The sequence below is a fragment of the Podarcis filfolensis genome (genome assembly GCF_964270895.1).
Source record: "Podarcis filfolensis genome assembly, chromosome: 5".
Classification (NCBI taxonomy): Eukaryota; Metazoa; Chordata; class Lepidosauria; order Squamata; family Lacertidae; genus Podarcis; species Podarcis filfolensis.
This window is the reverse complement of record NC_139608.1, coordinates 47,080,979-47,107,347: the sequence shown is the minus strand read 5'-3', so window position 1 is coordinate 47,107,347 and position 26,369 is coordinate 47,080,979. Positions and strand designations below refer to the sequence as shown.

General features: G+C 39.9%; 1 protein-coding gene across 31 annotated transcripts in view; it reads right to left on the bottom strand.

Annotated features, from left to right (window-relative positions):
- ADD3 (adducin 3) overlaps positions 1–26,369 on the bottom strand; it is a 97,069-nt gene that overhangs the window by 23,902 nt on the left and 46,798 nt on the right. For 2 of the 31 annotated variants that reach the window (XM_083616577.1, XM_083616579.1), the window contains one exon: positions 1,913–2,000. The exons of 24 other annotated variants lie outside the window; for them this stretch is intronic. The gene's annotated coding sequence lies outside the window, so the exon portion shown is untranslated. Of the gene's footprint in view, positions 1–1,912; positions 2,001–2,800; positions 3,257–15,386; positions 15,495–26,369 lie in introns of those variants that run through there. 5 more of the 31 variants (XM_083616563.1, XM_083616578.1, XM_083616580.1 and 2 more) reach the window with 4 other exon arrangements.

The following is a 26,369-nucleotide window of genomic DNA, read 5'->3' as shown; positions in this document are numbered from 1 at the left end:
GGGAAGACTAGGGGATTGCCTAGCGAGGAAGCAGTGAGGAAGAGTCATACTACTTTTGCCTCTCTATAAAGCAGTGTTTCTCAAACTTGGGACCCCAGCTGTTGTTGGGACTACCAATTCCCATCATCCCTAGCTAGCAGGACCAGAGGTCAGAAATAATGGGAGTTGTTGTCCAACAACAGCTAGAGACCCAAGTTTGAGAAACACTGCTCTAAAGCCTAGTGCTAAGTGAAAGACTGACTCCACCACATCTCAAAGTTCCCTGTGTTTTTAAGGAGTGGGAAGGAGGGGACCAGTCAGTTGCAATCACAATTAACAGTCGGCTAGTAAATCAAGGCAACTTTGGGGGACCATCAATGTACCGTATTTTTCCGTCTATAAGACGCCCCATGTATAAGACGTCCCCTACATTCTGGGACTCCGATTTAAGAAAATGGGGGGAGATACTATCCATGTATAAGATGAGCCCAGATTTTGAACATTATTTTAGAGTAAAAAAACCATACACGGAAAAGTACGGTAATATGTAATTTCTAATTGCCATGTTGCAAGGTACACACTTGTATAAGAATCATCACTTCTGAGTCAGATGTTAGCTTGGGTTGGTAACACTTTAGTTGCTTCCAGTAGATCTCAACAGACCACCAGGTGGTATCTAAGTCCTGAAGAGGTCTTAAACTGAAAACAGTTCAGAGGGCCACATGATTAGTTTCCCTGGACTGTAAATACCGCATTTTTCGCCCTATAGGGCGCACCGCCCCATAGGACGCACCTAGGTTTTTTGGGGGGGGGGGAATGAAGAAAAAAATTTATTTCCCCCCCCCAGGCGCGGGGCTGGCGCGGGGGAAGCCCGAGCTTCCCCCAATCCCAGCCCCGAGAACAGCCTGCTATCCGCAAGCCTAGGGAGGCCAGCGGTAAGTCGCGCCAGTCTCCCCAGGCTTCGGAATGCAGGCAGCTCTGCGCAGCCATCGGGAGGCGGGCGCGACTTCATGCCCCGCTCAGGATGGCTGCGCAGAGCTGCGCTCGCCCCGGGACAGCAGGCAGCTCTGCGCAGGCATCGGGAGGCGGGCGCGACTTCGCGCCCCGCTCAGGATGGCTGCGCAGAGCTGCGCTGGCCCCGGGACTGCAGGCAGCTCTGCGCAGCCATCGGGAGGGGGGCGGGAAGTGGCGCCGGTCTCCCGAGGGTTGCGCAGAGCTTCCTGAAGCCTGGAGAGCGAGAGGGGTCGGTGCGCACCGACCCTTCTTGCTCTCCAGGCTTCAGCGAAAGCTGCATTCGCCCCATAGGACGCACACACATTTCCCCTTCATTTTTGGAGGGGAAAAAGTGCGTCCTATAGGGCGAAAAATACGGTAGATTTCTTAGAACACCTTCATAGTGCAGTTTCCTCCCCAGCTATGCATTTGTGACACAGACATACCCCCCATGATAAAACTAAAATATAGCTTGAATTTTAAATAACCTATTGAGAAAGTGAGACATGATATTATCAATACTGTTAAAAAACACTGCTCTGAACAAGAAAATGCGTTTCAAAATTCTTTTAAATCTTGTTCACATACTTTTTATTTTGTGGCTGAATACCACACTGGATACAGTTTATAATGGCCACCTTGCAGTTTGTACACAAACAAGATCAAAGTGATTTTCTAGACAAGAACCTGCCTGTAAAGTGCCGTTGCACTCTATGCGCTGCATAGAGGAATTGAAAAAGCGACCGCTTTCCAGTGGCCCAATACTATTTCTAACGTAGCTGGATAATACACAGAGCTATCTCCCCTTCCATTGCTGAAAACGGGAAAACTCTGTTTGTATGTGTGGGACTGTCTTACTGGATTGCAGCCAATCTACGGTGGCATAAACTCCCTTGTAAACAAGAGGGTGGACACAAATGCTTGAATACTAATACTTAACTGCTTTTTCTCTGTTACATAAATAGGCAGTTTTTACATGGTGGTCTTGTCTTCAGGGTTAATACTTTGCCCTCCTGCAGCTGGCTGACCTACAAACATCAATAAATGAATAAACAAATAACTTCAGGGACTCCCCAACCTGGTAGGAAGTAGAAAACAACCTGGACAGATTTGGATCCATAACCCTTACAACCTGCCTGCTTCTGGTTATTTGACCCCCAATATGGGCAAGTTTCTTTAGAGTACCATATGCCACAGCATATTAGTGGAATATGAGAAATTAAATATCCCTTAAAGTCCAAAGCATCCAGAGAAACCAGCCTGTGTTTCTGCATGGAGGGGGATGGGTTTACCTCTTCCTACCCTACCCCAAGCTCTGAACTGAAGTGAAATAATTTTTTAAATGCTTGCTGTTTTGAACACATTGGCAAGGTAAGTTTTCATCCTTAACAGCATAGCAGTAAAGAACAGTATTTTGTGAACAAGAATGATGTTCTCCTTTTGACAGTGTATATTCCTTTTACTTCCACCTGCCATTTGTGCTTCTTGCTTTGGAATGCAACCTGGTTATGGTGAAAGTCACTGGTTACTAAAAGCTCCAGTGAAGTTCAGGGACCGGACAAATTGCACAGCATTGAAAAGGGGAGGGGGAATTGGAGGCAGTTAATACAATATGCATACTGTTTGCAAATGCATGATTGGATGCCAAATCATAGCAGGAAGAGATGTTCCACTAATTCTACATTTATATTTTGGATTTGTTACAAATTGATGCTGCTTGAGAAACTAAGACTACTAGAAAGTATAATCTGTAATTTCAAAAACCTGCTTTTCATAACTGAAGAATTACTTTCCTTAACCTTTTAGAATACAGTATTTTAAAACTTACATTCTCAATAGTCAACCAAGACTATTGGAATGTTGCCATTTCTTAAACCCCAGACTCACAGCTCACAGACCTATTAGTTGTAACTTCATTGCAGAAGAACAAAGGTGCTTGTGGCAGCAGGGGACATAAAATTGTGCAAAAAAAGAGCCTATCTAACAAAATCAGAGCTTATGCAATATTAATTCTTTTACAGCAGCACATAAACTGAACATTGTCAGTGATAGGTCCTCCCCACCCCCCCTTACATTTTTTCCTTCACCAACTTCGCTCCAGGGTAAAAATTTCCCTTTAAGCTTTGGTGCCTGCTGAGCAAACAAAAGCAGGCAAACATTTCCAACAATCAGGACTGCAGCACATACTGTTACAAAACAGCCATTAATCAGGTGACAAGCTTTCAGGAACTCTGTTCCAGCATCAACCATCAAAGTACTTTGCTCTCTTCCCAACTACTTCATGAAACTGTTCACAGAGACAGGTTAAGCAAAGAAGGGATGTGTCAGCAGGCATGTTTTGTTCTCTGGTAACCTCCTGTTTCCCTCATCTCCAGCTGGCACCCAAATAATAGAGATTCTTGATTTCCTGCATAATGGAACTTGAGTCTTACTATTTATATTTGGCTTCAGCCAACTAATCCCAAGAAGAATCAATCGCCTTCCTAGCTCTACTACTACAAAGGTGTTCCATGTTAGCTGCTCTGCAAACACATACAGAACTACTTCATAAATTCTGAAAGCACTTGTTGCCTGATAAAAATAAAGTGGCTATTCAATTCCCTTCAAGTACACTCTACATAGTAGATGGAGGTTTATAAATAAGTCCTTTAAGATGCTATAGAAATGCTGCTGTCCTAAGCACGGTTACTAGGAAGCAACTCCTTCACTGGAACTTACTACTTATCAAACATGCATATGTAATAGCAAACAAAAATAGTTTATTCTTTTTTACACATGAAAAAGCATGATAGCACACACTGACTTCATACTTTTCACTTAATTAGATTACCTGTGCTAGAAGAGAGATTGGGTAGTGAGACCTTATTGATTCTCCTGGTCCTCTCAAACAGCCATTGCTACCATAGATCTGACTATCCTCCTGGACTGGCTAGATTAATTGAAGCATGGTGATATTATGAGTCTGCTCCTCGTTGTATGGCTAGTCCCAAAGGGGAAGTTAGTGTGCCAACCTACAGCACTTATATTATGGGGTCCCAAAGGGTTCCATTTTGCACACAATATTATTTTATTATTTATTTATTAAATTCATATCCTTGCCTCCCTTCCAAAGGAGTCATGGGCAGCAAAGACATCAGTACTTTTAACTGTAAATTTTAAAACTGCATTAAGCTGCATTTTAAATAGTTGTAGCCTATCCTAGGACCTTAAGGTGAAGGGCAGGTAACAAACTGAAATAATAATAATAATAATAATAATAATAATAATAATAATAATAATAGGCAGTTCATAACAAAGGTATGTATGGTCATGTAGCAAAGCTACCCTTTCATTCCCCCAACTGAATTATTTCAAAGTTGACACTATTATTGTGCTTGATCCTCTAGCTGGTGTTTTTGGTTCATTTGTTCATTTGCATTCTCCTAGAAAAAAACAAACATTGAGCAAAATAACAGGAATCCATTTATATATTATTTTACCATTTATTTAAAGAACTTGTAAACCAGTCACAATTCAAAAATATTGTAGTGGTGTACAAAAAAAGAAATAAATACCATTACAATACAACACTATGAATACATTAAAGCCATCTGTAAAAATAGATGGAACCATATGGGACTGAAGTAAACACTACCTCTTTTTCTGCTGATCTGAACAAAAAATGGCTTTAAACATCAGACATAATTTCACCCCTTTTTAACACCCCCAACAAGGCTAGCACAGACATCCTGGGTGAGAAAATCATGAGGGCAGTGCTATAGATCAGCAAAGAGCTCAAACTTATTTTACAAACAACAACATGGCTATCAATTCTGTGATGTGAGAGGAATATGAGGCATCTGAAGGTCCAAGAATGCTTATTTTGAAGGGGGGGGGACTGGTTTGAAAAGCTTTTCACAGATGACAGCATTTTTCTGTGCTTGGTCTGAAAGATTTTGCTGCAGTCTTGGCAGTCTAGGTACTGCTGCACTGAAACTGGCAATTTCAATTTTGGTTTTCATGACCTAGCTTATCTTCACTATACTTAATTCAGCTTGGACAAAAGCAAACATCAGCTGAAAAGAAAAAGAAAAAAAATGGACTGGGTCACCCCCTCCTTAGCAAGTGGGTAAAACCCCATGGTGATTCTGAATGTTACCAACTTGCTGCGTACCATATTTGATAACATTTAGAACTTAAAACTGAAATATTCACACTGTTGTAGTACTTGACAGATATTTTAAAAAATACCAGTTTCTAATCTGACAGCATTGTGAAATTTCTCATCATTACAAAGCAACATAACTGGCCAGGGATATTCTTTATTTACTATAAGCTGGCAGTTGTGTGTAATTTATTGTATTCACTGTGGATCAACTTGTAGTCATGGAACTATTTTCTTTACTTTTTATGAGCTGTAAACTGTTTCTATGGTTCCACTGAGATAACCATGACACGTAAAAGAAACAATTGTACAATACATTTGGTTTTAATCATACGGAGTGTTCTTAAGTGCCAAGAGTTTGTAAGTTTGTAAATATTTCCTCTCTTGCAGCACCTCCTAGGCTCCCAACTTCTTTTGCACAACCAAGATTTGTTCTTTTGGTTTGCTCCAAAGTTTCCTTATGCAGCAGGAGAAAAAGTTTCCATTTGTTGTTGAGATACAAAAAAGATATGCTACTGCAAATACTAGGTGAAGGGAGTTAATCAGGAATTTCTTTTTTCTTTTGCACATATACCTCTCTTTCTACTGGGAATACCTCTGAAGATCACGATTTCTCTGATTACTTTTAGCAGTATGGAATCACACACTGTATTCATATCATAAGTCATTTTTGATTTATGGCAGTTTTGCCCATCCTTAAAAATGTCAAGAGGAGAAACAGCTGCCTCTTTGCTCTGAGTGTAGGTTCAAAAGTTGGGAAGGCGAGCAACTCAAGTGACAGACGTGCAGCAACTGGTAGATTTTACAAATGTTTACATGAACAACTGATCTTGCACCACACTGCTGTAGTATGTGCCCAACCCTTTTCCTAGTGCAAGCCATCGCAGCTCCTCCTCTTTGTCCACATTCTATCAAGGCTAACCTTTAATTCTTACAAGTCAACAATGCTATTATCAAGAAGTCAAAAGGTTATCAAGTTGTCTGAAATTCTGCCAACTGGTGAGCACTTCCCATTATCAGTCTATTCCATCTTGAAGGTCAGCCATATGCTCTAGTGAGAAAAATGGAACTGATAATCAGTAGCAGAGACAGAAGTTCACAAAGTTTTAGACAGGACCCTGAGAAGAACTAGCCAAAAACATTAAAGCCCAGCATGAAGGAACTCCCTTATATTATTCTAAAATTAGCATTAGGCAAAACCTTTATTAGGTCAACAAAGGTGTGACAAAATAGTGTACAAGATTTCATATTCTCCAGAACTCTGTAGAAGATCACAAGACGACCCCTGCTGGCTCATATCAAAGGCATCCTGCTCTTAGAATGGCTAACCAGATATCTATGGGAAGACAGCAAGTAGGACCTGAATGCACCAGAAACTCCTCACTTCTGATTCCCATACTGCTTCTGACAGTGAAGGGAGAACATGTCCATGGTGGCTAGTAGCAACTGATAGACACAGCCTCCATTAATCTGTCTAATGCTTTTTTAAAAACCACCCATTTTGGAAGCCATCATGACATCTTGTGGGAGTGAATTCCTTCGTTTAACTACGCAACTGTGTGAAGTACTCTATCCTGAATCTTCCAAAATGCAGTTTTGTTGGATAGCCCAACTTGTTGGCTCTTGCGTTACAGAAGAGGAAGAAAAACTGCTATTTACTTTCCCCACACCATGCATAATTCTATAAACCTCTAGCTAGCCCCCCACTGCTTACTCCCTTTTCTCCAAACTAAAAAGCTCCCAATGTTTTAACTTTTCCCCAAATGGGAATTGCTCCAACCCCTTAATCATTTTTGTTGTCCTTTTCTGAATTTTTTTCTAGCTCTGGAATATTCTTTTTGAGGTGAGCTTACCAGAACACTACACAATGCTGAAAGTGTGGTTGCATCATAGATGTGTATAGTGGTATTATGACACTGGCAGTTTTATTTTGACTCTTTCTGAATGATTCAAAACATAGAATGGGTTGGCAGTTTCATTAAACTATTTACTAATACTGCAGGGTCTCGTTCCTGGTCAGTCACTGGCAGTTCACAATTCATTAGCATATATGTGAAGTCAGGATTTCTTGCTACAATATGCAAGCACTGTAAATTTCACATTAATAGGGTCATTATGTAAATTTTTGCTTGGGTGCCTCAAGTAATGATAATAAATAGGTAATATTGTCATTACAATGCACCAAACTGACAGTTTCCAAAGACCCAAAGTCCAAAATTCATGTGACAATAAAATGATGGGTCACCATACTAAGTAAATTTGAACTTGTGTCTCACCATAGCAAAAAGGTTAGGAACCTCTGCCTTAAGCCTTTGTGGCACCCAACTGCTAGCATTATGTCATTTCCCTTTCCATTGCTCAGCTGAGAGAGAGAAATGTGATCATCATCTTTGAGTCTTGGGCAGCTGTCAAACAGCTACTTTTTACCCTTCCCCAAAGAAAGCAACATCCATTCTCCTTTGTAGCTTTTAGTTATTTAACCCTTTTCTTCCACTCCTCCACTCGGCATCCACTCTTTTTTTTACTTCCCCCTCCTTCAAAACTATCAGTCAATACTGTGCATTTATCCTTTGATTCTAGGAAGCATAATGTATATTGCAGGCACCGCCACCTATGCTGTTAAGTAGTAGCAAGAGAAGGTGTGCATGTGTGCTTGCCAAGCAGGTGTGCTGCAATATCTGCAAGTCTGACTTATATCAGGACATCAGCTTCAGGAAAAGTGCCAGCAAGAAGAGCTAAGTGCAGCTTCTATTTCCAGCTGCTCTTGCCTAGCAACTCTGCTACTTTTTGGGTAGGGTGATAAAACAAACCACACTTAAACCATAGTTTAAGCCTGCCTATGCATATAACACCAAGCCACACGTAAGATCAGGAAGCCAACAACAGACCTAGTTCCACAAACAAACCATAAGGCATAAGGTTTATTTAAACTGTGGTTTATTTGTTGCAAGGCAGTAACAACAAAATTTCTAAGAAAAATAAAATTTCTTTTGAGGACAATGAAGTAATGTAAAGCCTAGAATGGGCTTGTGCTCTTTGTAATTTGCTTGGAATGACCACAAAATTGAATAACTGTTGAAGGACTTTTTTACTGAAAGATGTTTACTGGTCTAATTTTGATGCTCAAACTTGAGGAGAGCAATTACACTGCATAAGTGATCTTCATTAGATTTAAACTGCATGATTTCAAAACATACTGATCTTGTTTACAATTCAAAGTTGATTTCCAGATAAATGTAGGAGGATGACTACTAGCTTCACTGAAAATAAATGTCCATGAAGTGATGGAAATAAGAGATTTAAATGTTAATGAGAGTAAATATGAGTTAAGTCACTAAACTGGTTAACATCTGTATTATACATGGAGCCAGGAAACTGCTCATATCTCACTTGGCAAACATAAATTGTCTGAGAGATTACTACATCTTAATTTATTCATCTAATATTTCATTGGATGCGATACATAAAAAGCCTGTCTCCTAGACTGAAGAAGGGGTGAAGACTATTTCGTAGTGAATGCCTCTAGAATCCTTTAGAAGCCTTTTGTTTTAAGCCAGTTTCCAATTGTACAATCAGGTTTTTGGAAGAGAGAGAAGATAGACAAAACTCCTTGTTGAAATGAAAAAAGGAAGTGCTTGTCCAGGACTCTTAGAGACAATTAGGATTAAACATTACACAGAGACAATTTTCATGGGGTAGGGATGTTATCACCTCACCAACTGATTAAAGTGATCAAGAACAAATAGAGTGTGTCCAGAAACCATAGCAATGTTAACATATTCTGCAGAACAGTCCAGACGATAACGGTTTACTTTTTTAACTGCAGCATGCAACATTCCAGTCTTGGATTAGGATGCAACTGTGGTGAAGTTAGTTCAAAAGGTACACACCCCACCAATTTTGAAGACCCACCCAGAGGGTTTATGGGTTCCTGGTGAAGGTGTGATGTTGGATGCCCTGCTGCTGCTCTCAACAAGGACCCATGCACGTGTGTACAAAACTGAGGATTACATGTGAAAATTACTGTATGCACAGGCAATGAATTCTTGCCTGTAGCTCCTCCTTGCCCTGGGATCAGGTAAAATGATAGATGTGCTTCATTTTTTCTTACATGGGGAAAGGGAACAGAGATGTCGTTGCACTTTCCTGGAGTGCCTCCACTAAATTCCCTTTCTATCAGAGCTTCTTTTTGCTTCTTCTGGTTGTGGCCTCCTGCTGGCAGTGATGTCATTGTCATGTGGCATGGGTGGCTCTCAAATGATGACTCTCATGGTGTGGTAGGCCAATATTCTTTATGTTCAGCACACATACAGAGTGGTTCCTGTTGCAAGCACTCCTCCCTGAGCTGTATCACTCCCCAATCAGCTACAAGCTGTAGTCACTCTGTTGGAGTGGCATAACTAGTCTTAAAGGGACAGCATCAACCTATACTGTGGTCTCCAAGGCTAGAGCTTCTTCTATAGCAGGGGTCAGCAATTTTTTTCAGCAGGGGCCCAGTCCACTGTCCCTCAGACCTTGTGGGGGGTCTGGCTATATTTGTGGGGGGGGGAATGAATGAATTCCTATGCCCCACAAATAACCCAGAGATGCATTTTAAATAAAAGGATATATTCTACTCATGTAAAAACACGCTGATTCCCGGACTGTACGCGGGCCGGATTTAGAAGGTAATTGGGTCGGATTCGGTCTCCGGGCCTTAGTTTGCCTACCCATGTTCAACAATCTTCTTCCCTTGCTTTTTTTTTTTTTTAAAAAGTTACCATTGCCACCACATAATAGAGCTGTAGTTATCATGTGACCAAGCCTAGCAGCTACCATATAACTTTTTGTTGTATTTTAGCTGTTTCAGTTTTGCTGCAGAACATTCAACATCCTGGCAGCTCTGTATCAGTGGAAGCACAGAAAACCTGTAGTCCGACAGATTTACAGTTGCCTTCACAAAACAACTCTTCAGTATTTTTTTCATGGTTGCCGCTTTCCTTGGCATATTGTTGCTTTCACACATGCCTCCGTTGGCCTCCAACTTTCTGCATTCTTCCTTTCCTAGGCTGTGCTTATCTTCTATTTGCTGCTTTGTGCACACCTCACCTCTTGTTCTCTCTCGCATCTTCACATCCATGACATTCCGTTCCAATTGCATGCCGCCTATCAAATCCTTTCCCCCAGTTCCCAGCCCTGCATTCCCATTTCCTCTCAAGCCTTCTGTGATATAATAATAACCATTCAATCACTGAAAATGGGGGATAAATTAAAAGGCTCAGGTACCGCAAGTGAACAAAAGATATCTGTCTAGACCAATCATGAAACAGCTTTGAACTTTTTAAAGTATCTCCAGGTATGCATGGGTTTAACTTTTTTCAGAAAATCAATTTATTGCATTGCTGATAGTGAAGAGAAACAAGATTTTAAGCTTGTGATAATAGTTTGAAATGCATGCAAAAGATTACAGAAGTTGCTGCACATAAGATCCACAAAGTATCGCTTAACTTGTCACTTTCAGGATCCTCATAAACATATTGTTTACCATCTGAAGTTGCTCAACGGGAACTTTTATCTTGGCGTGATAATAGTGGCATGGACTTAAGGCTCATGAAAGGAAGGTGTGGGAAGTTACTAAAATGATTATCTACTCAGCTGAAAAATACTCTTGTTTTTCTTGCATTACAGTTTATCTACCCAGGCATGCCAATGGTGAGCTTGGCTATGAGTTGAGAAAAATCCTGTGTTATGTAGAATCAGAAGTACAAACTTTGCAACACTGAGAGAACAGAGAACTTTCGCCATTATGAAATCATGCCTTCTGCCTGTTCACATTAGTTTACAAAGCTGCTATGGAAACTGGTTGCAAACATATGAGTTTTCTAGCTATGTTAGATTCTGAACAGAAATTCTTTTGTGAGAACCCATGAGGATCAACAGCCAGTGCCAGCCACGTAATGAAATTCTAATTACTTCCATCGTGTCCAACACAGCGAAGGCCTGCCAGTCACTCATCTTCCTCAGCAACAAAAAATTTTTTAAAGAGAAAGATTTTAAACTTCAACACTTATACGTCACTAGCTAGTTATGGCAAGCAAATTAACGCAACAGATTGATTTGAACTGCCTTTGAATTAGGTTCAATAACAGAAGGGTATTCAAAGGGTCACTTTGTATAATACATGTTTTTCATCTATGCAAGCAGTCCTGAGCAAACTGGTGTGAATAATAATAATAATAATAATAATAATAATAATAATAATAAATTTATACCCCACCCATCTGGCATACAGACAAATATCCCAGTGACTGTAAGTTGGTGAAGGTATCACTTTAAGTCACTGGAATCACTGCCACTGATATCCATGCCTGCACAGTGCACATAGTCAAAATTCCTGCAGAATGAGACTTGCGTGGTGTAACCTAGAGCTTATTGACAATTATGCATACTCAGACATATGTCTAGGTATGATTCACATATACATGTACAGTGGTACTTCTAGTTACGAACTTAATTAGTTCCGCAGGTCCATTCTTAACCTGAAACTGTTCTTAGCTAGAGGCGTGCTTTCGCTAATAGGGCCCCTTGCTGCCGCTGCACCACCGGCACACAATTTCCGTTCTCATCCTGGGGCAAAGTTCTCAACTCAAGGTAACTCTTCCAGGTTAGTGGAGTTTGTAACCTGAAGCGTTTGTAACCTGAGGTGTTTGTAACTTGAGGTGCCACTGTACATCGCATTAGTTAACACCACTATATTATTGGAAAATTAATGTCTAGAAGCAGTATTTGGGAAAATACTCCAGTGGAAAGTATTACACTGTTGTTAACATCAGAGATTATGATAAAACATGAAACATGAAAGTTATCTGTAATTCATACATACAAGTCATTAAGTAAGGAAAATGCATGTATGAAGCAAAGTTTAACAGAAAAAGACAGACACAAGTCCCTATCAAAATCTAAAATCTGAGGCAGAGTTGGGAACTGGTAGCCTGAACCTGGCCCACAAAACATTTTGGATGAGGTCACCCATCTCTCCTTTGCCCAGACGGAAGTGCAAAAATGCTCTCTTCTGCAACCACAACTTCAAGCAGTAGCTGAAGAAGGTAAGCAGAGTTTTGCTTCCCTCACCTTTCTTGTTGCATGTATGTGCATGACAAGTGTATGCGTAAATGTAGAGTGTGTGTGCACGCTGTGCACGTGTACTGTTTGCATGTACAGTGTGTGCTGAGAGAGAGTGTGGTGTGGCCCCACCTATTGTCTGTGCTGTGCTATGCCCACTTTTGTTTTGACCACACCCACCAATGGCACATGGCCCTGGAAGGTTGGCCAAAAAAATATATGGCCCTCTGCCTAAATAAAGGCTTCCCAGACATGGTCCAAGGTAAGATTAGGTTAAGGAGAAAGGACTAACCTGACACCAGGGCTTATCTTTTAAAAAAATTATAATATGTACAAAATGGTGGCAATCATGTAATGTTAGGAGGAACATTATATGTTTTGAATGTTCATTCTGAATGGTTTAATTGCTAGAGTTTAACTATGAAAAATGCATATTGCAGTAAAATACAATTTTAATACTGTACTTTGAAATTGGCAGAAATTATACCCTTAAGAAATAGTAGATATTACCCAAAACACCTCAGAATTACATTTTTAGGTTCTTCAATAAGCATTTAGAGTGCCACGTTTTCAAGTGAAGTGATTTTAGCATTCTGAATATGAAGTACCATTAAAACTAATACGTTTATTTTTGTCTCTTTTACTACAGGAAACAGTGGCAGGAAGCTCTGCAGGTTAAGTACAGCACTATGCTTTTGGCTAAAAAAAATTAGAAAATAGCCAGACCCTAAGTTCAATACAACTGCCAATTACTTAACCCATTCTAAAAACCAGCCAATACTTTCTTTTAGGACAGTACTGTGAACAAAATAAATATTGGCTTAGTTATGACACTTGTTATTTTAAAGCTTTAATAGCCTATTGTTCACTCATGGTTGCCTCAACAAGATAAAACACTGAAAACAGCATTTCCTGACAGGAAGTGAATTCCCACTGTGTATCACAGGATTTCAGCCAAACACTCAGTTCTAGAAAAGGAATGGGACTCCAAGTCCAAACCACTGACAATTGACACAATTTCTCTCTTTCTCCTCCACCTTCCTTTTAAAAAGGTGATTTTTTAAAAAAAAATTTTTTGCCACTATCTTGCAATGAGATCCCATCTCATCACAATAATGCTCTTAACAAGCACACAATGACACTGAATGCAACTTTACCCTCTCCACCGATTGCCCAGAAATTGATCAGCAGTCTGGAAGGCGGCTGGAGGTGTTTGGCCACTGTATTTCTAAGGTGCCTGGCTGTGCAAAAGTCAGAAGATCAAACTCCCTATGACAGAAGGAGATGGGCAGCTTCCTTTGCTACTGGGGAACCAAAGCACCTGGAATGTTGCAGCTGAAAGGGCAAGCTTCCATGTGTCTTCCTTTCTCACAGGAATATGAGCCTTCAGAGAAAGGGATGCACAGGTTCTCGCTTACAATAAATGTGGTGCAGGTGACCATGATTTTTCTGCTACAAAAGATAGTCAAAAACTGTGGACACATGAAAAAGTTCTGATAGCCTATATATCCCAGGATTCCAAAATAGCTTGGAGTCACCTGGAACAATTAGTCAACTGAGTATTTCGCCACATACCAGGATCATAGCTGATAAAAACTATGCGGAAGCCCTTCATTCTGGGCACCTCTCTTTGGCAATCATACATAATCAATACCTCAATACACGTAATCCAGTTGGTTTTTGTTTTGTTTTTTTAAAATACCATCCTATCTTTAACATTAAGTGAATTTCTGCTTCTACAACAATGAACATTTGCTGGCAGGATGGCAGGTTAAAGTTCATCTCTCATTCTGTTTCCTGGACATCACATAGAATTGTATGTCATGTCAATATATGTCATTTTCAGTATTCAATGAAGCAAGGAATAGGATTATAGGACTAAAATGTAGAAAGAGCACAAGGAAACATGCAAATTTTCAGCATCAATTGTCAATGCTTTCTTTTATATCAAAACTGAGATGCAGGTACTTTCAGATATCAAAATTAAAAAATGTGTGTTAGAAACAAGGTAGATTTAATAAAATTTGCCAAAATGTAAGTGAAGATGAACAGAAAAGATCCTAAAGATTTTAAGCATATGTTGCTTTTATAAGGTTGAAAAGATACTTAGGCTGCAATCCAACCCTGCTGATCTGAAAGTAAGCTCTACTGAACTCAGCGGGACTTATTTTTGGGTAGGCATGCATATGATTGTACTGTTAGAGTCATCCAGCTCTGGCAATATCAGAGACTTAGCTCACCACTTTTTCATCTTTGGATAAAGGACCATGTTAACAATTACAGGGTCATAATCTTCAATATTTGAAGCTCACAATTCTCTATGGAAGCACAGTGTATCTATCCTAAAATAATTAGCAAGGAGGTACAACTGAAATGATTTTGGGATTACCTCTGAAATTTTGAACTCAGGGTTCTTCCAATTGTCCAGGAAGTATAGTGATAAGATAGCACGTCACAGCCAGGCAGTTTATAACTCCAACAAAACCCATGCACAACTGCCTAACAGAATTTTCAGGCAAGATCTGAACATGATGCCTGAATCTGCTTAGAAGTCAGAAGTATTCACTTTACAGATCTGGATTAATTTGTGTCTATTTCTAGTTTTAGACATGCTTCATTTTCTTCTTACTATATACCTTTAGATTTAATGATTTATCATTTGTATGCCCTTAGTATTCAGAAGAAACCATAGAGTAATTTACTGTTGAAAACACAGAATTGAAGACACAGATTTTTAACTGGAGGCAGCTATAGCCACATTGCTATTACTATATCATTCAGTGCCTAAAGCTGAAGTTGTTTCCACGTACGTAATGTATGTTAACACCATAATTGGTCATTTTATCACAGGCAGCCCATCCTAATACCCAAATATGTCATTACTGTACATAAAACTGTCATTATCTGTACAGGTGTCCACCTACCACAAATTCAGAAAATCATTAGCATGGATTACATACTAGAAGTTAAAACTTGCTCCTAAGTCCGACCACATGAAACTCTTGACTAACTGCAAACACTTCAAAATTGTAAGATCTAATATCCCCTCAAGAACCCACTATGAACAATAATATAGAAGGAAAAAAACAATTTGCAAGAGAAGAGATTTGCATGGATAGAAACACTGCCTGCAGAGGAAATAGAATAATTCACACAAATTTAAACTTACCGTTCACATTGCTAAACCAAAGATGAAGGCATAGTTTTTAGCATAAGAGCATTGAAATATGCTTCAAAACAGTCTTTGCCTGTGTCTCTCCCCAATTGGTCCGTCAAATACACAGCAGCTACAGCACAAAGCATCTTTATGGGTGGAATAAAAGGCTCTTTAAATGCGCCTTTATTTTTTTTTATTGAATGAACCCACTCTTACACAAAGTTCATGCCACGATGTCTCGAAGAGCAGAATTACCAGATCACAAGTTATCATCCAATTCTGGTAAATTACATACCGTAAACATGCAAGTATTTATTTGCTATACAGTTAGTAAATAAATGTTTAATCAATGCTTAGCAACATTTTAACATTTCAAAGCCTTATTTACAATGTCCATGACAGTGAAGTCTCCCTAAGGTTAAATTCAGGGTGGTTTTTTCCAAATAACAAACTTCATTCAACATTTGTTTACTCTGGGAATTCCAAATATGTTTGAGCCATCCTTCATTACCTTCTTTCCTGTCTTAAGTCACTCTGTAATTGTCTAAATTATGAACTTCATCCTCTGCCTGTACAAAACCAATGATCATAGTGACATTTATTTTGGCAAGGTGTAAACAAGAAGATATCCCTTGAGCAGAGGTTAGAACCTTGTGGACTATTGTTGAACTACAATTCCCAATCAGTCCCAGCCAGCATGACCAAAATATTTTTGCTAAATGTATGAAATCTACAGCAGAAAAGAACTATATTTTCTTCCTCCAACAGACTGTAGCAGCTGCCCAACTGCCTTATAAAAAAACCCTAAAACAGGAAACTGAAGCTGATCACATATGGCAATGCTGAAGAAATCTTGCCCTGGAGGTGACCCTTCTTTTTCATCATGTTCTTCATAATACATGTGGTAAAGATCAAGGGTGGAGCTCTTTCTGCGGACAAAATTACTATACAAAACTGTTGAAAGCATGTACTTTGCACTGGCCAAGTCTACAAATTCTGTTATCTGAGGGTTTGGAAGGCACTGTAAATGTTTTCCTTATCATAAATTCTGATAAATATGAATACAGTTTACATAAAAGCTACAATGATATGGGCCTAGAGGGACACACACAGAAAGGAAGATTTTGAGTTTTGGATGGAAGTCTATAGCATCCTGCCAACTGATGTTTTAAAGAGACCTAACGGAACATTAGCCTATTTGCTCTCCCACCAAATAGAGGAACTCCTGGCATTTAAGAGGTGTGTATTCTCACTACAGTGGTACCTCGGGTTAAGTACTTAATTCGTTCCGGAGGTCTGTACTTAATCTGAAACTGTTCTTAACCTGAAGCACCACTTTAGCTAATGGGGCCTCCTGCTGCTGCCGCACCACCGGAGCACAATTTCTGTTCTCATCCTGAAGCAAAGTTCTTAACCTGAAGCGTATGTAACCCAAGGTACCACTGTATTGCCTTGCTTCAAATAGTGAATGAAAACAAATCTGGGCATTTGTAGCTGCCCTGGACTCACAGAATGACACATAGAAGAGATGAAACTGTCTAATGGTATCAACAATTAATTTGCCACTTGTTCCCTCACCTCGGGTAAGTAGTTATTGGCTTTTGCTGAGCACCTATATGCAATGTGCCTTTTCTCTTTCAAATATCTGAAGTTCAAAACCTTAAAAGGGTTTAGTATTGGCTGATTCTTTATGATAGCCCCCCTCCCAATAGCAAAAAATGGGGTGGTCTAGACAAGAGTGATTATTCATTTTGTGCTCCCCTGCCTTGAATACTCTGTACAGTATTCAAAATTTCAACACTTGAAAAAAGCCATATGGTGGAAATCCAGGGATGGGTGGAGCTTACAAAGTCATTTTTATCACAAAATACTTAGGTTCATTATTCATATTCACTCATACGTGTTCTGCTTCACTCTCTAACCTACTTTGTAAATACCATTACTCTCTCACTTATATGAAGTGGAAACAGACTGCTCAATTTCTATCCGGAATGTAGCAAAAGAGATGGGACAGGACTTTATAATTTCCCCTTTCCTCATGGAATTCTTAGATTATATAAGGGGAGGAATGAAGTTCCTAGTTCTTTTCCCTTCCCTTCAACTTCACTGGATTTTCCCTTTCTAAAGTTGTCTTTACATGCACACCCTTGTCTCCCACAATGAGGTGTGCTACGAAATGAGGCAGAAAATGTTTCATTACTTCACTACAGAAACAGTATAAAGGTAAAGGTACCACTGACCGTTAGGTCCAGTCGCAGACGACTCTGGGATTGTGGCGCTCATTTCGCTCTATAGACCGAGGGAGCTGGCTTTTATCCACAGACAGCTTCCAGGTCATGTGGCCAGCATGACTAAGCCGCTTCTGGCGAACCAAAGCAGTGCACGGAAATGCTGTTTACCTTCCCGCTGGAGCAGTACCTATTTATCTGCTTGCACTTTGACGTGCTTTTGAACTGCTAGGTTGACAGGAGCAGGGACCAAACAACGGGAGCTCACCCCATGGTGGGGAATCGAACCGCCAACCTTCTGATCAGCAAGCCCTAGGCTCAGTGGTTTAGACCACAGCACCACCCGCGTCCCACAGGAATAGTATAGCCAGGTGAAAAAGTGAAGACCACATTCCTCATGGTGTGTAGAGGCAAATGGAATGATACCTTTTCCTTGCATTCTCATTTGTCACAAAATATTTCACTTAAGTGAAGGTGATCTTGCCTCCCTCCAATCATTCTAGCCATCAGTCTCCTCACAGCTGCACCTGTTAATTTATAGCTGGCGAAACCATTGGAGACTCATCTAACTCAGACTGAATGAATGCTTTATGCAGAATCCAATTTCTAGTTTAACTCTAAATTTTCCTGACAACCCAGCTCAAATGGTTAAGAAAAGGTAATTAGCAGAACCATGATACCAGTGTGTTTTGGTTCGAATTGTTACTGCAGTCACTGCAGAATTCACTTCTCTTGAGTATACTCCTCAGTGCATGAAGTCAAATACTAACAACAGAAAGCGCTGTTGACACCTTCAAAATACTTGGTCAATGAAAGCATGCACCTGCACGACCTACCCTCCATACATTCAGTAGAGTGTATTAATAATGCTTTTGTAGGCGCACTGCTGTATAACATAGAAGTCCATTTCCTATCTTGAGGTGAGCAATATGCAAACTGATTGTGGGGCAAGGGTTTGCCTACACCAGGCATGTCCGCTTGAGGGGCCTAAAAATTAAAAAAAGCTCAACAACTTTGGTTGGCCCTTGCACATGTTCACTTCATCAAATCTGGCCCTCTTTGAAAAAAGTTTGCCCCCCCCCGGCCTACACAGAAATGAGAACAGGGCTATAGTGTTGGCTTATATATGTCCCAGTGTTATCTCATCATCATTACAACTTTGGCTGAAGACTTGCCAATGCATGAGAAAATGGTTTAGGGAAAAGTGCATAAATTAAAGGTATTTTTTTTAAGAATCTTGTGTACATTTCTTGATCATTAGCAAAGATAGCAGTAGCATACCTGCTGATTTCACATTCTTACCCATGAAATTAAACTTTTTCTATTATTTATTTATTAATTATTTTAAATCTCATACAATGATATATGTTATTTATTTTAATCAGATTAGACAAGAACATTCATTAGGGTGTGTAAGGGGAGTGAGATACATGAGATAGTATCAGCCAGTATGATTTGTTGTTAATTACCATTTGTAACAGTATTTTTATAAACTTAAAACAAATTTGTTAATAGTTAAAAAGGTAACTCCTAAATCCTCAAAACTTGCCAAAATTGAGTAAGGTCATATGTATTTTTGACCAGATTATCATATCAGTCCCAGAATACGTTGCCTTAATCAGAACAAATACTTCCATCATCATTATCAGTTATTGGCAGGTTCTATTATATAGCTAATAGTAATAAGAAACAAAAAGTCATCCAGGCAGTAGTCCATCAACTGTAGCTGAATGAACTGTAGCAGAACCCTTTTTATCAAACCAGTAAAACCAAAAGAAAAACAAGAGTGCTTATATTAACTAAAGTGGATATTTGATATGTACATTTAAAGCTTAATCCAGTCCTATAATGGGTGTAGCACCTGTATTAGATCCCTATAAGGTAGGGGTGGAAAGTCTCTGGCCTTCCAAGTGCTGATGGACTACAATTCCTATTATCACTGACCACTGGCTATGTTGGCTGGTGCTGATGGGAGTTGGAGTTCAATAATACATGGAGAGCCACAGGTTCCTCACCCCTGCTTTAGGGCAAAAATAAGACACCTGCCCTCCTGCCTCCCATTTCCATGCACCACAGTTTCCTATTTCTATGGTACCCATGCATACCAAGGGGGGGGGGGGACCAGAGGTCTCCTGCTTGTGGGGATTCTTCTGAATAAACACTGCACGCTCCAAGTATGATTAGATCAAACCATTGCTTTATTCTGTATTTTTATCCGTAGGAAATTAATGAGCATTTAAACTTCATTTCTACACTAAACCGTAATCCAATTACATATCAGTATTGTATCACTGCTTGTCAGAATATTTTGAATGTGTTTGACCTAGTATTGTCAATGCTCAGTTTGACAGAAAGCTGAAAACTTATACAAGACACTGACATTTTTTCCTTGAAAAAGTCCTCTCCAAAGCAAATTACTTTTGTTTTAAAGCAAGGCTCTGCCCTTTATTTCCCAACCACCACCCACTCTTCCAAATAAACAAGTGAGACAATGTTTCACAGGAATTTTAATTGTTTCCATAACTCTCATTGTCTGCCAAAAACCACTTAATATGAGATAGCTGAGGGAGGACACACAAATACGTGCACGTAATTGTGTAATGAATGAAAGAACACGAGGAGTTTCAAACTTCTGCTTCAGTTAATCTTAGTTTGAAGAAGAAAAATAGACACACAAAAATGTGGAGCATCATTTAAGATGCTCATTCCTGCACTCATATTCAGAATGTCAAATGTTGATGGTCACGATGCTTTGGCAGGGCGGTAAAGTAGTGTGGGACTGAAATGGAGTTGTGGATTATCTTAGACTTGTTACACTGAGACAGCATCCTCTAGAGTCAATATGGTTTTCCCAGTAGTGATGTATGGAAGTGAGAGCTGAACCATAAAGAAGGCTGATCGCTGAAGAATTGATGCTTTTGAATTATGGTGCTGGAGGAGACTCTGGAGAGTCCCATGGACTGCAAGAAGATCAAACCTATCCATTCTTAAGGAAATCAGACCTGAGTGCTCACTGGAAGGACAGATCCTGAAGCTGAGGCTTTAGTGCTTTGGCCACCTCATGAGAAGAGAAGACTCCCTGGAAAAGACCCTGATGTTGGGAAAGATGGAGGGCACAAGGAGGAGGGGACGACAGAGGACGAGATGGTTGGACGGTGTTCTCGAAGCTACAAACATGAGTCTGACCAAACTGCAGGAGGCAGTGGAAGACAGGAGTGCCTGGCGTGCTCTGGTCCATGGGGTCATGAAGAGTCAGACACGACTAAACGACTAAACAACAACAACAACAACAAGAGTCAATATTCCTATTAGATTAGCCTACAAAATAATAGACTCTGAAAGGTAGTCAGGTTATGGCAAGTGTGAGGGAAATGGAATATTTAATATTAAAATAAAATATGTAAGAAAGTAAAACTATGCTCAAAATAAAAGACTAAACACATACAAAACCATCAGTTTAGCCAATCTAGGACAACATTGCTTCCAGATTCCAAAGAGGTAAAACTCCTGTTTATCTATACACATCTCAAGTACAGCTGATTCTTCTAAGGCAACACTTACTTAGTATTTTGACAGTCCTGTTCTATGTGTTGCGTATTTGAAGGTCACACTGAACTCAATTGGCCTACACCCAAGTAAGCATGCATTGAGTTGCAACATAAAGCTCAATATAGACCACCCTATTCTTGGTGGTACTTCCCCATCACCACCACAATTCCCTACAGTTTTCTTTCTCACTGAAACATTAACTTCAGTGTTTTTAAAAACCTATCCTCTATTATTTTTCAGTCATGCCACTGTGATAATTCTTGCTTTCTACCTTTCTCCTGTACTTTTCCACTGAAGTATATAAGCTGGGAGAACTAAGATGGTGAGGATAAATACGGATAGGGAGAGACGGCACAACAAGCTCCTCTAGGTGGTGTGAAGCAATATCAAGTCCTTAAGAGTTTTAATTTTTTCACTTGTAGCTCTTTGGTGGACAGTGGAGTTTGGTCGATACAGTGGCTAAGAATGGACTGAATGAAACTTTCGTCATGAAACTGAACTGTGGTTCAAAACACTTAGCATTTGCTTCTAAATTTGTCTGCTGATAGCCATGCAATTGCAGAGCTTGGCAGGGATGGACAACAGGCAACCCAGAGTGCAAAATCAGACCATCAGTCCATACTTGCAGGCACTCTTGCTACATTCCAGGTACTAGATGACTTCAACAGTGATATAAAGCAACATGATTTAGACACAGGCAGGAAGCTACAGGTACCTTGCCATAAACAAATAGCCAATGAAATAGGAAACCAGCAGGCTGAGTCTTGGGTGAGTAGCACTGAGGCCACTCTTCTAGTGTGTGGAGTCTGCTACAAAGTGGCCTCTTTAATTTCCACCACTGTAACCAAGGTATTTCTACCAATAAACTAAGAAATATGTGGGTGGAGACAAAGTACTGTTAACCCTGCAGTTTGCCTCTGGACATTAACAGTAAACCAGTAGGTTAACTGTCACACCTTTCAAATGTTAGAAATTGTTCTTGAATGCAGTTGATAATTTGTGATATGACAAAAGAGCAAGATTTGCAAGATTCTGACAAAACAGCAATTCTGATCATTATAAAAATATGTACTTTTCTGTCTAAATCAACCTTTAGGAATTTATCTCAATGTTACCAATGGTTAAAAGCAATTAAAAAAAACAGTCAGCTTTGTAGGTGGTTATTTTCCTTAATTGCAGGGGAATAAGCTTCACACACTAGAGGTTCTTAATTTTTAAAGTGTTGCAAACATAGACGGAGTCTTAATTTTTTCAAAAATAATTGCATATCTCATATTGAGCTTTCAAAATTAGTATGTTTGCAGGAGGTACAGTGGTACCTCGGGTTAAGTACTTAATTCGTTTCAGAGGTCTGTTCTTAACCTGAAACTGTTCTTAACCTGAAGCACCACTTTAGCTAATGGGGCCTCCTGCTGCTGCTGCGCAGCCGCTGCACAATTTCTGTTCTCATCCTGAAGCATAGTTCTTAACCTGAAGCACTATTTCTGAGTTAGCGGAGTCTGTAACCTGAAGCGTATGTAACCTGAAGCGTATTTAACCCGAGGTACCACTGTATTTAAATCCAAATGTATCTATAATATTTGTAACTTTAGACTACTACTGCTGGAAATGTCCATGCTGCTTTCAGGTCTAAAAACTTGCCTTTCACAGCTGCAAAGGAAATGACAAGAGAAGAAAAACACAGGCAGCAGAGATCAGCAATTAATTCCATCCACAATTGGCCAGATGTTTGCTCAAGGAGGAATCAGTCTGTTTCCTTTAGGGGCTGTTGCCACTGAAAACTGATCTTGTGCTTTCAGAGACACAAACTGTTTCTAACATGTTAGGAATGCATACTGGATCACATAGAGATGAAGAAATAAAATCCAGATCGGGCTGTCTGCAGCGTGTGTTGCATATCTCGACTAAGAGGATCAAGTTATTCTATCCCCTCCCTTCCCCCACTCTCTTGATAACAATGGACAACTGCCAGCTCAGTCAGATTAAGTACCCAGAGTGGACGCAGTTGTGCTTTACTGGCAAAAGAAAGGTGAAACATTCTTAGGGCTCTATCTTTTGTGGCATGTTAAAGTCATCCAAGGCATTATGCATTTTAGGAGGTGCTTGCCAAACAAACAGAATCAATGGCACACACTATTACTTGTGCTAGCTGGTTTCATGAAGCTACTTTGAACAGCGCAACATATCTGGTCAGGAAAAACACAAGGTAAATTTTAGTTCTCGGTGGTATGCTGAACATATAACTAACTACATGAGCTTTCCACATTCTGTATCCCTACATTGTGACATAAAAGCAGAAGCTTATCCAGAAAAACAGGTAAAGCAAAGCGTGTGCATTTTACCAAATAGCACACCACCCCCTAGTAGCTGCAGGCAGCCATTCAACCCACAATTTCTCACATGCATTGCATCTTACAAGAACATGCATTTAACATGCCCCCACTCAGATTGCTATCCCACATAGCTCTTCAGTTAATGATTAAAATAAACCCATGCATACAGTTGTTCAAAGGCAGTGTACTGTCCAATTCATATGCTCCTGAACTTCAGTTATTCATAGTCAATCAATCCATGTCCTAAATATACTCAGATTAAACAACACCATATCTGCTTTTGGTTATACAAACTCTGAAGATGAGGTGCTGCATTCTGCACACTCTCTTAAGTGAAAAAATGCTTCTGGTATCTTGCCAGCTCAAATTAGCACAAACAAATACTACAGCACATGCCAGACCTATGCCAAAATGAATCACAGAGCAATACACATGCTTTGTATATTTAAATAGTACAGGTGTCTGTCGATGCCAATGTTACGTGGTACTTAAGTGAGGAAGAAATATGGGATCAACTCACAATCAAGAGGTGTTTGTGGTTAGTGTTCTAAGTAAGGTATTTTGTTAGCACTCAAGGAGTTTTAAACTGTTTTTAAAAGCTTTCAGTGAATTGTTTTAGTAGTGATATGTTTAATCCTCTGGAGAAAGGTGCAATATATAATAAATTATAATAGTGCTCACTTCACACGATCAGGTGCACCTGATTTAAAAGCCCAGATATTTGAAGGTATGTTTTACCTTAGTAATAGAACAGCTAGCTGTTTAATACATATGTCCCTTGTCAGTATGAACACAAACCTTTAAATAGCTGTGCAAACTGATCATTCTGATTAATGGTATCTCTTCTCTAGAATAGATAATGGATTTCAGTATTCCTCTTGCGGCTGCTAATTGCCTTTCTGAAGTGTACATCAAAGCAGGAAGCTGCATTCATCACCCTACTTTAGGTTTTAAAAGTTTCTAATATTTCAGAAGAAACATTAGCCATGTTTGCCCATAACAATAAGCTGGACTTTGGGGCTTTATTGCAGTTTATTTTGAATGAGCAACATCCCGGTACCCAATTGCTTGCACTTCACTCCTCCCCTGGTGTGAGTGGCTCCCCATTACCACTAAACTAATAAGCCACAATCACTAGCCAGCCTTAATCAATGGTTTGTTGGCATGCTGATTTTTGGCTTGTTGGGAAGCAACAAACCATGACCCCTGGGTTTGGATGAAATGGAAAGCCAAGGCTTCCTGCTTAGTGCTGGGGGAGAGCAAAGCAGGAGCAATTAGGCAGCATGGCTTATCACTGCATGTGCGCACAGCTTGTAACTTCTAAGTACTTTCTGTAGGATTGAGATTCCTCCCCTCCTGCACCTCCGGATCCCTGCTATTAATATTTATTTACTCGGAATCCTCCTCAGCCTGAAAGGCCTCAAGGGTAACTAACAATCGAAAAGATACAAAATAGAAACACAATAAATTAACTATTAAAACAGTGTAACTGCACACTTATAAACCAAGCCAAAACCAGTATCAAACTCAGTTTAAAAAACCAAGCTAAAACACTAAGATCAAAAAGCCTGTGAAAAGAAAAATATATCCACCTGTTGCCAAAAAAAGACTTTAGATCAGTGCCAGATGAACCTCTGTGGAAATGTATTGCAAAGACAGGGTGGCACACCTGAAAAGGCTCTGGTCACTACCCATCTTAATTCTAAAGGTCTCAGATGAAGACCTCAATTTCTGGGCATTTTCATGTGGGAACAGGTGGTCTTTAAAATAGAAACGGCTGCAAATGCTTTCTGACTTTTAAGGAAGTTATGAGAGATGCACATTTTATAGCTGATCCATTTCTTAACACTAACTGCTGCTGACTCAGCAGCAGAAGGCTTACTCAGATCAATTTCCTAGACTGTTATCTTGTTTTCCTTAAGAAATTCCTATCTGCAGCCTGCTAATTGACACTGGACTCTGGGAACCTAAATATACACAAGTTTTCTCTGTACATGCAAGCAGTAGTGAACTTCCTTAGGTATGGATTCATGTTGACAAAACAATGAAGGTCTGGCAGTTATCCATTAACATACTCCCCCAAGAGGATGGGGAGAGAGAGGACAAGTGGTCTTGACATTATTAGCAAATTAAGGCAGTGAAATTAATTCAGTGGTGTGAGTTGAGTCTTCTAGCTTCAATTTATTCCACACTGGAGAGCCATGCTATTAGTTTGATATGGGCCATTGGAGATATTGGTGTGTAGTCTCTTGTTGAATTGTGGCAGGGTATGCAGCTGGTTCCTACTCAGGATATCTTCCACTTTACTTAGTGCACATTATATAATTTGTGTTTGATGTATCTGAGCTAATGGAACAGACAAGTTGTTTCATATTTTGTCTACATAGTTTTGTTTTTGTATATATATGCAAAATGGTTTAAATCCATAATCTTATAATATGAAGCTCAAAGCCACTTTGCTCATTCCCATTACTGCTGTAAAGAGAGAGACCCTGTGCTGAAATCACAGTTGATGTTGGCTCTAATATCCCTGCAGACTAAATCACTAAGTGACAGCTCCCAGCATCATCATACAGTAAAGATGTTGAACAACATGGGGTATAACACTGAGCTCTGTAGGACTCCATAGCATAAACGTCAAGTTGTTGTTGTTGTTGTTTAGTCGTGTCCGACTCTTCGTGATCCCATGGACCAGAGCACGCCAGGCACTTCTGTCTTCCACTGCCTCCCGCAGTTTGGTCAAACTCATGCTGGTAGCTTCGAGAACACTATCCAACCATCTTGTCCTCTGTCTCCTTGTGCCCTCCATCTTTCCCAACATCAGGGTCTTTTCCAGGGAGTCTTCTCTTCTCATGAGGTGGCCAAAGTATTGGAGCCTCAGCTTC